General features: G+C 41.9%; 1 protein-coding gene across 11 annotated transcripts in view; it reads right to left on the bottom strand.

Annotated features, from left to right (window-relative positions):
• Nucleotides 1-13631, bottom strand: part of RBFOX1 (RNA binding fox-1 homolog 1) — a 2283260-nt gene that overhangs the window by 1425749 nt on the left and 843880 nt on the right. The gene's annotated exons all lie outside the window — the stretch shown is intronic.

Genomic DNA, 13631 nt, shown 5'->3' with positions numbered 1-13631 from the left:
TACATCATCATCTTTACTTGTAAAGTAAGTAATGTGAATGGGTGCCCATTTTACAGATGAGCAAGTCGAGGCCAAAGAGGTTCTCCAAAGCAGCATTCATGATACCACAGGCTTAGTTAACAGTCAGCTGAGACTTTCCCTTAGCAGCTCTGGGACACTGAGGAGGGCGTATTGCTTGAGCTCAGGAATTCGAGACCAGCCTGAGCAAGATTGAGACCTGTCTCTACTAAAACCAGAAAAACTAGCCAGGCATTGTGACAGGTGGCTATAGTCCCAGCTACCTGGGAGGCTGAGGCAAGAGGATTGCTTGAGCCCGCAAGTTTGAGATTACCATGAGCTATGATGCCATGGCATTCTGCCCAGGGCGACAAGAGTGAGACTCTTTCTCAAAGAGAAGAAAAAAGGAAGAGTCAAGAGTAAGATTTGATGCAAAAATGTTTGACTTCAAAACCTTCCCAGGTATGCCAATGCCAATCAGGGTTTCTGTGAAGTTAGGACCTACACTGGTGTTGAACCATGGCCTCTATTCAAACCAGATATATCTATGCCCTTCTTAAGAAAGATATTCAAATCCCCCCAAAACAGGAAATAGGACCCAGCTCACACTGAGGCAGGAACTGAACCAGTTCTCTTTTTTTATTATTAAATCATAACTGTATACATTAATGCATTTATGTGGTACAATGTGCTGATTTTATATACAATTTGGAATGCTTACATCAAACGGGTTAACATAGCCTTCACCTCGCTTACTTATTGTGTGAAGACGTTTATCCTCTACCCTTAATATCTGCCATCTACTTCCTGTCTGTCTCCTTACCAGCTCATGGGAAGTCAGTGTTTTTCTCTTTGTTCAGGAAAAGTCTCCTTTTCTCTTTTCTCTAAGAGTGGATTTTTTATTTTATTTATTTATTTATTTTTTGGATAGATGCTCAGAGCCGGGAGGTCCCCAGGGGCTCCTTTCTGCTGAGAAAACATGACCTACCTCCTTGAGTTACAGGTCTGGGGGCCACGCGGACAATGCTGCGTGTGCATCACACAGGATTTGAAGGTGGGGAAACCTTGGATGGCATACACTGCTCAGTGCTTTCCAATCAAGGCTTGTAGTAATGTTTCTAGGGTAATTAGATTCATGACCTGCCACAGGGAACAATTTCTTCCACTAACTTATCTGGACTACAGATACAAGCGTAAGCACTCCAGTGGGGCCTCTAAATTCTGACCCAAACTTGAGCTGATCTGACTTTCATGTCATGCCAGACGCCACTTGCTGAATTATGGCAACTGTCTCACTTCTACCTTGAAGTAAACAGGCCTCTGGGAGTTTCAACAGCCACTTAAGACTTTTCTATGCATATCTGGATGAAGAAAACAGCAGCTAGTGAAAAACAGAGAGAGAACGAGAGAGAAAGAGATGAGGGTGTGGGAGGAATTGAGAGAAACAGTTAGAGAACACCAGGCTGCTTTTCTAAATTGATTATCAAAGCCTCTCTTAATTATGCCATTTCACTGGATTGACTCAGACAATATTCTACCAGCATTATGTTTTACATTTTAATATGACATATGATTTTATTAGCATATTTCCTTAGTTTTGGTAGATACCTAAATCTTCAGAGTGCATTTTTTTTTTTTATTCCCGGACAATAAAGTAAAACCATAAAGGATATTACAAATTTAAATAAAGTGTAGGAAGTGTGAAAACCATTTAGAAGCTCAAGGAACAGCTATTCACATTGCAATAGAAGTTCATTAGCATTGGGCTATTCGGTGGTCCACTTTAATGCTTTTTTTTTCTCTCTCTCTTTTTAAGCAAGCAACTTAGACTAGACCTGTCTTAATAATGCCCTTCAAGGATTTCAAAGATGAAGTTCAGCAAAGCTTCAGCAGAACCATAAAATGTGAGATGCCTTGTTAATTTCCCCCATGCCCCTCAACACAGGCAAAGAAAGCAGCCAGACCCAGAGAACAAATTCCTTCTTCCCCATCTTTATTCCCACTCTGCCTCGTTTCCCAGCTCACCGTGGCATCTGTACAGTCTCATTAATACCTCCCCCTCTTCTAACAAACAAATCTGTTCCTATTAGGGTTGTGATAGTTGGGCTGTGAATTTTCACATGCATAAAGAGAATTACATAAAAGATTGATTATGAAATAGCAATGTGATTCCTGAAAAGAAATGGTTTCTGGGTTCTTTAAGCCTAGCAACAAACTCCAGAGTATATTCCAAATAAATGGTCATATCCCCTGCCACACACAGGGAGAAGAGGGAAGGAACGGAGATGAAGTGGATGTGTGCTGATGGTGTGATGAGGAATAAGAAAGCCACACTCACAGCCCTGCCATCCAGAGCTTATATTCTGGTGGGATTGTGCAGATTTCATAGAAGACTCTGTTAGGTAGATAGCTAGAAAGCCAGCTCTCCTAGGGAAAAAAAGACAAGGGTGGGATCCCCCAGCTCCCCATTGTCCCCTAATCCTGCCTCCAGTTATTGCTCACACCTGGGGAGGAGGGACCACCCTACCAATCTACCAATCAGAACTTAGCATGCCAACTGCAAAAGGATGGAGTGGATGCTCTAGGCCCCGGAGCCAAACCATAGGTACTCTAGAGTCTGGAAGGTGAACTAGAACAACCTGAAGGCTAATTGTCATGTCATTAGCTTAAATATACATTGAGGACCACATCCCTAGGTTTGCAGAGAGGCTGATGGGAAGTCCACATGCACAGTAAGACTCTGTTTCCACGGTGAACTCTGAACAACAAGGTGGGCCCTATCTGGACGGTACAAAATAGAACACCTCCCCCACACCATTCACCAAAGCCTTTTTCTTGTTAATTATCTTACTTTGTAAACCTTCTTACTCTGCAAACCTCTCTTTCTCTCCCTCAGTGAACTTTGTTTCATTCACACTTGCCTTAGTTTGGGGTGTTTGACTTTTCTTTGGTCAAGAGCATCCCAAGAACTGAAGATGCAGCTGCCTGGAAACCCAATAGACTCTTCTCTATGGATGTAAAAGAAAGACAGACCCAACCTGAGCAAAACAGCAATATTCCCAAAGGAGAGAAAAATCGTGGGTGCTGTCATGAAAGTAGGGAGGGGGCGAAGGCAGACACCAATAAGTTGTGGGAAAATGTACGTGGTTCAGCTACAGGTCAGGACCACTGGACATGGTAGAGAATCATCCCAGGAAAACTAACTCATTCACTTACTCAAAGGCTTTCTACACCAAGGTCTGACAATTGTGTTCACCAATTTCCCACTGTGTGCTTATGTTGGTAGCACTGTACAAACAGCTCGGTGAGGTTTCATAACCTTGGTATATCTATGTCTCACAGCTGTGCTCATGTTGACGTATAGTGTGTCCTGCTGGGTGGTGTTCATTATTGTTGTTCTGTGTTTTTGTGTGCCATCGCAAGAATGCCAGAGTTTGAATTAGAGCAATGAACTAACATTACATTTCTTGTTAAACCTGGCAAGAACAGAAGTGAAATCAGGGACATGTTAGTCCAAGTACATTGGGATAATTCTATGAAACAAACAGCAGTATACAAATAGATGAACTGTTTTTCTGAGGGGGTAGAAAGCATCACTGATGAAGAGAGGTCAAGGAGGCCAGTAACAAGCAGAACTGAGGAAAACACTTCAAAAATTAATTGAACTGTCCATTAAAATCATCAGCTGACTGTGAGAAGCACAGCAGACCAAGCAAATATCAGTAGAGAAACAGGAAAATCTTAACTGAAAATGTTGGCATAAGAAAGGTGTGGCTCTTGCATCACAACAATGCACCAGCTCACACGGCACTATCTCTGAGGGAGTTTTTAGCCAGTAAACAAATAACTGTATTGGAACACACTCCCTACTCACTTGATCTGGTTCTCAATGACTTTTTCCTTTACCCAGAGGTAATGGAAACATTGAAAGGAAGATATCTTGATGACATTCAGGATATCAAGAGTAATATGACAATAGCTCTGATGGCTATTTTAGAAAAAGAGTCTCACAATTGCTTTGAAGGATGAACTACCCTGTTTCCCCGAAAATAACACAGTGTCTTATTTTAAGGTGTGCTCCCAAAGATGTGCTAGGTCTTATTTTCAGGAACGTCTTATCTTTCCTGTAAGTAGGTCTTATTTTCAGAGGATGTCTTATTTTCGGGGAAACAGGGTAGGCACTGTTATTGGTGCATAGCTTCACAAGGGAGTAGTTTGAAGGCTATGGTAGTGATATTCAGCAATGAGGTATGGACCACTTTTTCTAGAATACGTTCTAGAACTTAATTGGCAGACCCCATATGTGCCAGGCAAGGATCTAAACCTTACAGACATGGTCAACAAACCCTTCTGTTGTCAAGGTGCTTACAGTCTTGCGGTGCAGAGAGGGGAGAATAGATGGAAAATACCATCAACAAGGTAATTTCTGAGAGTGTGTCCTGTTTTGAATGAAACAAACAGAATATTCAGAGAGAATAAATGGAGAGAAGGAACACCTCTCCCAGGAGATGGTCTTAGAAGAGTTGCCCTTGGGTTATAAAAAGAAGAAAATAGAGAACTGATCAATATAGCTACTAATTTGAGTTTATTAAAATATAGAGCTGATCAATATAGCTACTAATTTGAGTTTATTTTTCTTATGGAAAAGAGAAAGGAAGGAATTTTTAGAAGCAGCTCCTCCCTCCCCCTTCTTACTATGCACTGTTGTATATAGAGGTCTTGAAACTCTCCTTTCTGCTGGTTCTGCTCTCCTGGTTCCCTGCCAGCCCTCCATGTGTGGCTCCAAGGTGCTTCTCACCTTGGGCACACATCAGAACCATCTGGATTAGCTGCCTAGGGATTCTATGTTAATCCAAAGTCAGGGACGCCAGGTGCACAACACAGACCTCAGGACCCTCTCTCCAACCCTCTCTGCCTGCACCATGTGGTGCCTCTCAGCATCTTCTCCATGGCTACTAACATATAACAATCTCCTATGGCCAAGAGCCACGATTCTTCCTAATCAACCATCCCAACACCTTGCCCCACAGCCCACAGGACAGAGCTCTAGGCCTGCCGAATGTCAGCCATCCCATAAGAATGATATTCTTCCTCACCTCCATCTGGATCACAGCTACTATTCCCTGAGCCTTTTGTTCAATGCACATCATCAGGACTTATTTGTATGGCAATTTATATTTGACAAACTGCTTTCACGAACATTCACATTCTACCAAACTCTTAGGCCATGTTCTCTGCATATGTTTTATCCTCCCAGCCCTGCCAAAGAGAAAGTGTGAGGACTGCGTATCTCTCTATAGTCTTAAAAGTAATCAACAGATAACCTGTGTCTCTTCTGGGTGTGGCTGTACAGCAGGGAGAGAGACTATAAAAATACCAGCATTCTCAATTTTGCCTAACCCAAAGGAGCTGCAATGCACAGCTCTTCCAACACAGGAGGAAGAGACAAACGCACATTTAGCATCTTCAAGGCAGCGGATCTCAACATGTGGGTCGCAACCCCTTTGTAACAATGAAAATACATCGTGGCATGAGGAAGGTTGAGAACCACTGCTTCAAGGGCTGCTAACAGACACCCTATCTGCATCTCAGCAAATCAGGACCAGCTGCATCTTTTCTGGGGCCTGATGCAAAATGAAAATGCAAGTCCCATTATTGAAAAACTGAAGGGTTCCAAGGTGACAGCAGAGCATGACAGTAAGCAGGGGGTCCTTCCAAGAACAGAAACTTGAAACCTGAGCCATTGCACCGACACCTCCCTGGAAAATTTTGTATCTTCCCCATAATGAGGCAAGATTAAGCAATTTACGCAAAGACACACAGCTGGCAAAGGGCACAACCGACAATCAAGCCTGGAGTACGCCTGGTCCATCCACCGACGACACAAGCAGGGACACACAGACGTGCGCACTCACAGAACTTAATTGATTTTACTCCAAAGATTATGGAGGCCCTCACAGCGCCTAACCAAATGAGAAACCTTAATGACTTCATGCCCTTTAGAACTGCTAAGTATTTGTTTGCATTTCATTAAATTTGAAAAGTAAAACTTGATTTAAAATTCCAAGGCTCCATTTCAATGATCTGCATTTGGGGCTCCGATGAAATGGTTGAATAAATGAGGTGTGAGAGGCCCCTTTTCTTTTTCTCTACTTTGTGAGCCTTGGAATTTTTTAATGAAAATTTTCATGGCACATGAATCATTACATGGCGGGGTGGGGGGGAAGGGGGGAGAATACTAAAACCTGACTACATTATTGAATTCTAAAAGTGCTCCAGATCAGATGAAACTACTTCAACTCCCCAGGGCCCATATCCCAGCTCAACCCTTGTGGTTTTAATTGATAGGCAATCTTTCTTGTAAGATAAACTGAAGCATGGCAAATGAACTTTACTTTGGATATTTCTGGCTTTCTCTAGCTGTGCTTTCCATTCTGACATAGGGTAACTCTAGCCCAATATTATCAGCATCTTCCAGAACACGATCACTTGGTGAGGAATTTATTCAAAAGGCATTCGTGTACCACTTGCCAGCCGGGCACCTGGCTCTTCTGAGTCCTAATTTTATGGTGTTCTTGCCTTGAAGACAGTAGATCGGGGCTGAGACTCAAAGAACAATCAGTCGTGCACACAGTAGCTGAGAGGTAAGTGTTCTGGGGGATGGAGAGAGAATACAATTCTAAGGCTAGCACAAGCTTGAGGGGTTTCAGGAATAGACAGAAAACTAAAGCATACGTGTATTTAAGCAAGGAAGTATTATGAGTGGGTTTGCAATTTAGAAATCAGACTCTGGCTGCGGTTAGAGGAAGGTAGAGAGAATGGCGGGAATGGATCGGGAGGATCTATTTAGGAGGCAGCTGCAGAGGACTCGGGAGCCATGGTACCCAGGCCAGGGGAGTAGAGATGGAGATGACAGACAGTGGATGGATCCGAGATTCTTCTTTTGATGGTGGAAACAACAGGATTTGTGAATAGAGGGAAAGGGTGCAGAGGGAATCTAAGGAGAGTGCCTAGGTTTTCATTTCAGTGCCTGAGTGGATGATGACACCGTTTACAAATACAGGAAAGATTTGCAGGAGTTGGGGTGGCCTCTGAGTTGAAAGTAGACTATTGAAGGAGGCACTAAGTCTCAGAACCTTCTGTATTATTTTTTTCTATATTTCCCAACTCCAATTGCAACTTGCAAATCATTTTACTCTGGTCTCGCTTGACCACGTCCCCCTCTAGTTGCTGTCAGGGGCTTCTGAGGTAACTCCTGTTAGGACATTTAAATTCCAGAGAGCATATCTGTGTACAGGTGGACACACAGACACTTTAGCTTTGACCTGTGGGTGAACTAGAATTCAGGCGTGCTGGCCAGCTAGGAGATGTGCAGAACTGTGTCAGAGGAGCCTTGACTGGTAACGCAGCCCAGGACAAGGGTTGGATTGCTGAGTGGAAAAGGGCTGTGTTAGGTCACAGGGTGGAATCAGAGGAAAGCAAAGCTGACCTGTAATTCTTGGAGTGAAGAATGCTGGGTAAAGAAAAATATGCTCCTCCCCCGCTCAAAAAAAGCCTACAATGATGACCAGTGGTAGAAGCCAAGAAGTATGTAGCCTGCAAAAGTGAATAAAGAGAATGGCCGTGAAGGGAGGCTCTGAAGAGGCCTATCCAGGTAACAGCTGGGGTGGAAGGGAAAAGACCCTCCAAGGTGCCCCAGTCCCTGACTTTGAATCAATACCAAGTTTGATTCCATGGGCCTGAGCAGAGACCTGACTCTCCACATCTCTAATAAACTGGGGTGGTGCTGAAGCAGCTGGTCTGCAGATGGCCCTGGACGTAGTGCAGCTTTAATGCCTTGCCAGTGGGAGGAAGAGTAGGGGTCCCTGAAGGCGAAGGATGATGTGTGGAGATCTCAACAGCCAGGCAGATGCCAAACTTCAGAATCATGTAAGGCAGGGGTGTCCAACCTTACCCCCCGACCCCACCTTCTTGGGTATACTGGAAGAATAAGAGCTGTCTTGGGCCTCACAGTAAATACATAAACACTAAGGAAAGCTGAATAGCAAGGAAAAGAGAAAAAAAGGTCCCTGCATCCTTGCATACTTTTTGTGATATCTGACACCTCAGATAAGCAAAGAAGTCCTCACCAAATCAGCTGGCCGCAGGTTGGACACCCTGGGGTTTTCCATACCTATGAGTTACTGATCTCTGCATTGCCCATGTTTCCCCAATTAAGTGGAGCTTTAATCTCTTCAAGCTCAAAATTGGACTCAAATTTTGAGTCCCTCTTTTCTGCAAGACATGGAGACTCTGAAAGGTTCAGTAAACACATCATTAACAGCAAAGACAACAATATCACTTTTTAAGTTACAGCTTGATAGAGCAATACTTTACGTACCCCAAAGTTTACCCTGTTACTTTGGAATCCTAATCCAAACTCAGCATCATTCTGAGGATGTGGATAACAGTCACTTGCTATCTAGAATGGGAGCTCTCTCACCTGATGCATTTTCTGCTTGTCATGCCTGGAGGGGGTTTTCCTGGCAATGGCGCTGCTGAGCACCCTTGGATGTAGGGGACAGCACTCCTGGAGGACAAAACCTATCCCCAAGGCTTAAGCCCGTAGCACAGTGGTTATAGCATCAGCCACATGCACTGAGGGTAGCAAGTTCAAACCTAGCCCAGGCCAGCTAAACAACATTGGCAACTTCAAGAACAACAACAACAACAACAACAACAAATGGCCGGGTGTTGTGACAGATGCCTATAGTCTCAGCTACTTGGGAGGCTGAGGCAAGAGAATCGCTTAAGACCAAGAATTTGAGGTTGCTGTGAGCTGTGATGCCACAGCTGTGTCACCCAGGGTGACACAGTGAGAGTCCGTCTCAAACCAACCAACCAACAAAAAAAAAAAAACCTATCCCAAATGAGAATAGTGTTGAGGTGGAAACATCTGATCTAGTCATTTGGGATCTTTAATCAGGCCTTTTTTTTTTTTTTTGTAATTGCTGCCAATGAGACAAATCAAAATGGAAAGACTCAAGTAATACTGTTTTTCAAAAGCACTGATTCATACTTGCTATAAGGACCAAAATGGAAAAAACTCAGTCTTTCTGGTGCTCCCACCGTTACCCCCTCAGGTAGCACCTGCCCAAGGTTCAGAAGGAGTTAGGGAGGCCTTTTTGCTCCCATCAGGAATTCAGTAAGTGTTTGTTGTTGTTCTTTGGGTGAAAATAAAGGTTCGGAAAGGTGCTTTGGGCTTAACCACCCCAGTTAGAACATAGCTTGGCACCCCACATGAAGCCAGTTGGTTGGACTCTGTACACAATCTTAGACTCCCATCTTAACCCCAACCCTGCTACATCCAAGAGAGAATACGGCTGGATTAGTGCAAAGTCATCCTCACTCAGGTGAAAAACAAGTCACAATACCTGCCACACACAAAGGGAGGCAACACCATTATTATTTTAAAGATTATAAAGCCTGGGGTCGCCTATTTATTTTTCTTTTGCAAAGTGTGATTAGTCTATTTGTAATTTTCTTACTGGCTTTTTCCCCCTGAGGTTTTAAACAGACATAGGTCCTAAACCTTGAAAACATTATTTTCAGATTAAAAGAAAATACTTAGGTTCTCTGATAGGGAAAATGGATCACTGCAGACTGAAAACAAGAACTGTGGATAAAAGGAAATGTGCTAAAGAAACCTCAGGGTCTTATCTCACTGGTTCATAGACATGGTGCTCTGTGCTTCTACCGGTTCCTCCAAAAGGGAATTCATTTGTCAGAATACAAGTAAACTCAACAGGTAATAGAGACCACAAGAGGACAAACTATATATCCTGCCAAGCACTCGCGGGAAAGGAACGATTCACAATTTGTTCCAATAAACATGTAAAGTCAAATGTCAAGGATCAAAAACATCTATCTGAGCTGTTAGAAATTATGTGGCTGTTGTTCAGAGGACTGTGGATAATGGAATATCCATCAAGGCCAAACAGAGGCACCTATCTGCTCCCTCCCCGCAAGAAAAGTTGACAGCTTCGTGCTTTCCGATAAAACGGTGATGTGGCCAGAAGCTCCAGCATGAGCCTTGACACGTGTCACCTCCCTTGACTGCAGGTGCATTACAAGAAATTATATGGGATGCGATCAGAAAATGAAAAACCCAGTGAGTGTTTCCCTTAGTTACTGTAATTCTTCAATGCTATTCCGGTCTTGTTTAAATTAGAAGACACTTAGAGCTCCAACACCTGACAGAAGACTGAACGAGGTTTTCATTATGCTTTCAATAGATTTATTGGGAGATTTCCTATTAAAAGGTACTTGAGGAGAATGATAACTTGGATCTCCAGTACAAGAGATCTTCATAGTACCTCAAATTTGCCATGAACTCAATGCCTATCTCTAGGTAGGGACAAGAAGCCTAATACGTTATCTCTAACAGAATATTGCAAAGAGGACCAGCAATTGCCTGACGAGGGCCCTAGCAGGTGGGGTGTCCAGCATTCTAATAACAGTAGTCTGCAGTGTCAGTCGCTCCACACTGCAGGAATGTGTGCCTTGGAATTGACAAACCAAAAGTTCCATTCACACAGACTGTCTTCTACTTCTTACGAGTTTGGGAGCAAACTTTGAGCCTTCCCGCATCGCTATCAATCACCATTATCACCACTACCCTCCTTGAATCCCTGGAATTATGTAATACTTGTCAGCAATGTATAGGATGCACGCAAGATTCGGGATAACTGTCACTGCCCAAGAAAGAAGAACACCAGTCAGATGCGTGTGGTAAGTATCCTTTGGCTAAAAATAAAGACATATGTCCAGAAATTTGAAAAATGGGGAGGAAATGGATGAATAGCTGGAATCATACCACCTCCCTGAATCAACGAGAAAGAATTAGAAATTTTGAACAGACAGATACTATGCACTAAAACTGAAACAACAATAAAAAAAATCTTCCAAAAAAGAAAAGTCCCATGTGAGATGGTTTTACACCAGAATTCTACCGAACCTTCAAAGACAAGCTTGTACCTATAGTGCAGAGTCTATTCCAAAATGTTAAAAGGTGCATTACAACTCCTCAACTCCTTCTATGAAGCAATTATCACCCTGATAGCAAAACCATAAAGGATCCAATAAAAAAAGAGAAAACTATAGACCAATATCATTAATGAATACCAATGCAAAAATATTCAATAAAATCCTAGCAAACAGAATACAGCTACACATTAAAAAAAATTATACATCATTATCAGATGGGCTTTATCCCAGGGATTCAGGAGTGGTTCAACATACATAAATCCACAAATGCAATTCACCACATAAATAGAAGCAAAAGCAAAGACCATATGATTCTCTTGATAGACACAGAAAAAAGCATTGGACAAAATTCAACATCCGTTTCTGATAAGAACGCTTAAAGAAAATGGGCATAGAGAGGGCATTTCTTAAACTGCTAGAAGCTGTCTACAATAAACCCACAGCCAATGTCATATGGAATGGAGTAAAACTGAAAGCTTTTCCACTTAGAATTGGAACCAGACACAGATATCCACTGTTGCTGCTGCTATTCAACACAGTGCTAAAGTCCTAGCCAATGCAATCAGGCAAGAGAAGGAGATGAAGGGTATTCAAATGTCCATACTACCCAAAATGATCCACAGATTTAACGCAATCAAAGCCCCAATGTCATGCTCTGCAGAACTTGAAAAAATAGTACTTTGTTTCATATGAAACCAGAAAAAGCCCAGAATACCCAACACAATTCTAAGAAATAAAAACAAATCTGGAAGTATCATGTTACCACCAGACTTCAGGTTATACTATAAGGGCTGGAGGGATGAAAATAGCATGGTACTGGCATGAAACACAGATTTATGGAATAGAAAACCTAGAGATAAAACAAGCCACATATCACCATCTGATCATCAATAAACCAAACAAAAGCATGCATTGGGGAGAAGAATCCCTATTTAATAAATGGTGCTGGAAGAACTAGTTAGCCACATGTAGAAGACCAAAACTAGACCCACACCTCTCACCATTTACAAAAATTGACTCTTGCTGGATAAAACACTGAAATTTAAGACATGAAACAAAATTCTAGAAGAAAGTTTTGGGAAAATTCTTGATGATACTGGCCTGGGAAAAGATATTATGAAGAAAACCCGCCTTGACAATTGCAGTAACACTATAAATAAATGAAAAGGACATGATGAAGCTAAAAAGCTTCTACACAGCTGAGGGCATAACAACTAAGATAAACAGACAACCTTCAGAATGGGAGAAGATATTTGAGTGCTGCAAATATGACAAAGGGCTGATAACTAGAATCTACAGAGAACTCAAGTTAATCAACCAGAAAAGAGCAAACAATCCTGTTTATAAGTGGCCAGGAGATATGAACAGAACCTTATTCTTTGCTAGGATTTTTTTCTAAAGAAGACAGATGAGTGGCTAACACACTCATGAAAAAATGCCCATTGTCCTAATCATCAGAGAAATGCAACAAAACCACCTTAAGATATTATCTAACCCCAATGAGAATAGCCCATACTATAGAGACCCAAAGCTGCAGATGCTGGCATGGATGTGGGGAGAAAGGAACACTTTCATACTGCTGGTGGGATTCCAAACTAATACAGCCTCTTTGGAACTAAGTATGGAGAATCCTCAAAGAACTAAAAATAAATCTTCCATTTGATCCTGCAATCCCATTAGTAGGTATCTACCCAGAAGAAAAAAAAATCATTTTACCATAAGGACATTTGCACTAGACTGTTCACTGCAGCTCAATTTACAATTACCAAGATGTGAAATCAACCCAAGTGCCAATCAACCCATGAATGGATTAATAAACTATAGTATACGTACACCATGAAATACTATTCAATCATAAAAAGATGTAGACTTTACATCTTTTGTATTAACTGATAGAGTGAAGCACATTCTCCTTAGTATCACAGGAATGGAAATGTACTCAATATTAATATGAAACCAATAGATAAACAACTACAGGCCCACATGGAAGAAAACACAATTAACTTCAAGTTGAGGGAAGGGGGAGGACAGACATGTGAGAGGAGAAGAGGACGAGGATTGATGAGCTCTCACCTAATGAGCACAATGTTAAGGGTACACAGCATACCCCCTGGGTGAAGGGCTCAACCACAACTTGGACTTCACCTAACAAATGCAAGCCATGTAACCTAATCTTAATCTGAAATAACATAAAAAATAAAAATAAAATTAAAATTAAAAACGTAAAAATAAAAAAAACACTTCACAACAGAAAAAGGAAGAACAGTGTGTCCATAAAAACATTTTCTTCCACAAACAAGGACAGCCTTTGCTTTGTAAGCACTGGGATCACTTCCTGCAAGGAAACCAAACTGATGTAGAGTGATTTGATGAAATAATACTTCAGTCCATCAATCTAACTTATGAATATAACAGTAAGCTAAGATAAAGCACTTCTCATCTAGTACACAAACCCATCTATAACGGCTAAGAATGTGTTTTCATTAAAACATTCATGTACCAAAAACTTGACTCTCAACTCTTTGTTTCCATGGAAACCTGCAATTCAACTTTTCAAGGCACTCGCTGACAGCTTCTTTCTCTTACATGTTGTTTCTGAAGAGCATTTC

The sequence above is a fragment of the Nycticebus coucang genome, chromosome 12 (genome assembly GCF_027406575.1).
Source record: "Nycticebus coucang isolate mNycCou1 chromosome 12, mNycCou1.pri, whole genome shotgun sequence".
Lineage (NCBI taxonomy): Eukaryota > Metazoa > Chordata > Mammalia > Primates > Lorisidae > Nycticebus > Nycticebus coucang.
This window is presented reverse-complemented; position numbering and strand designations above follow the sequence as displayed.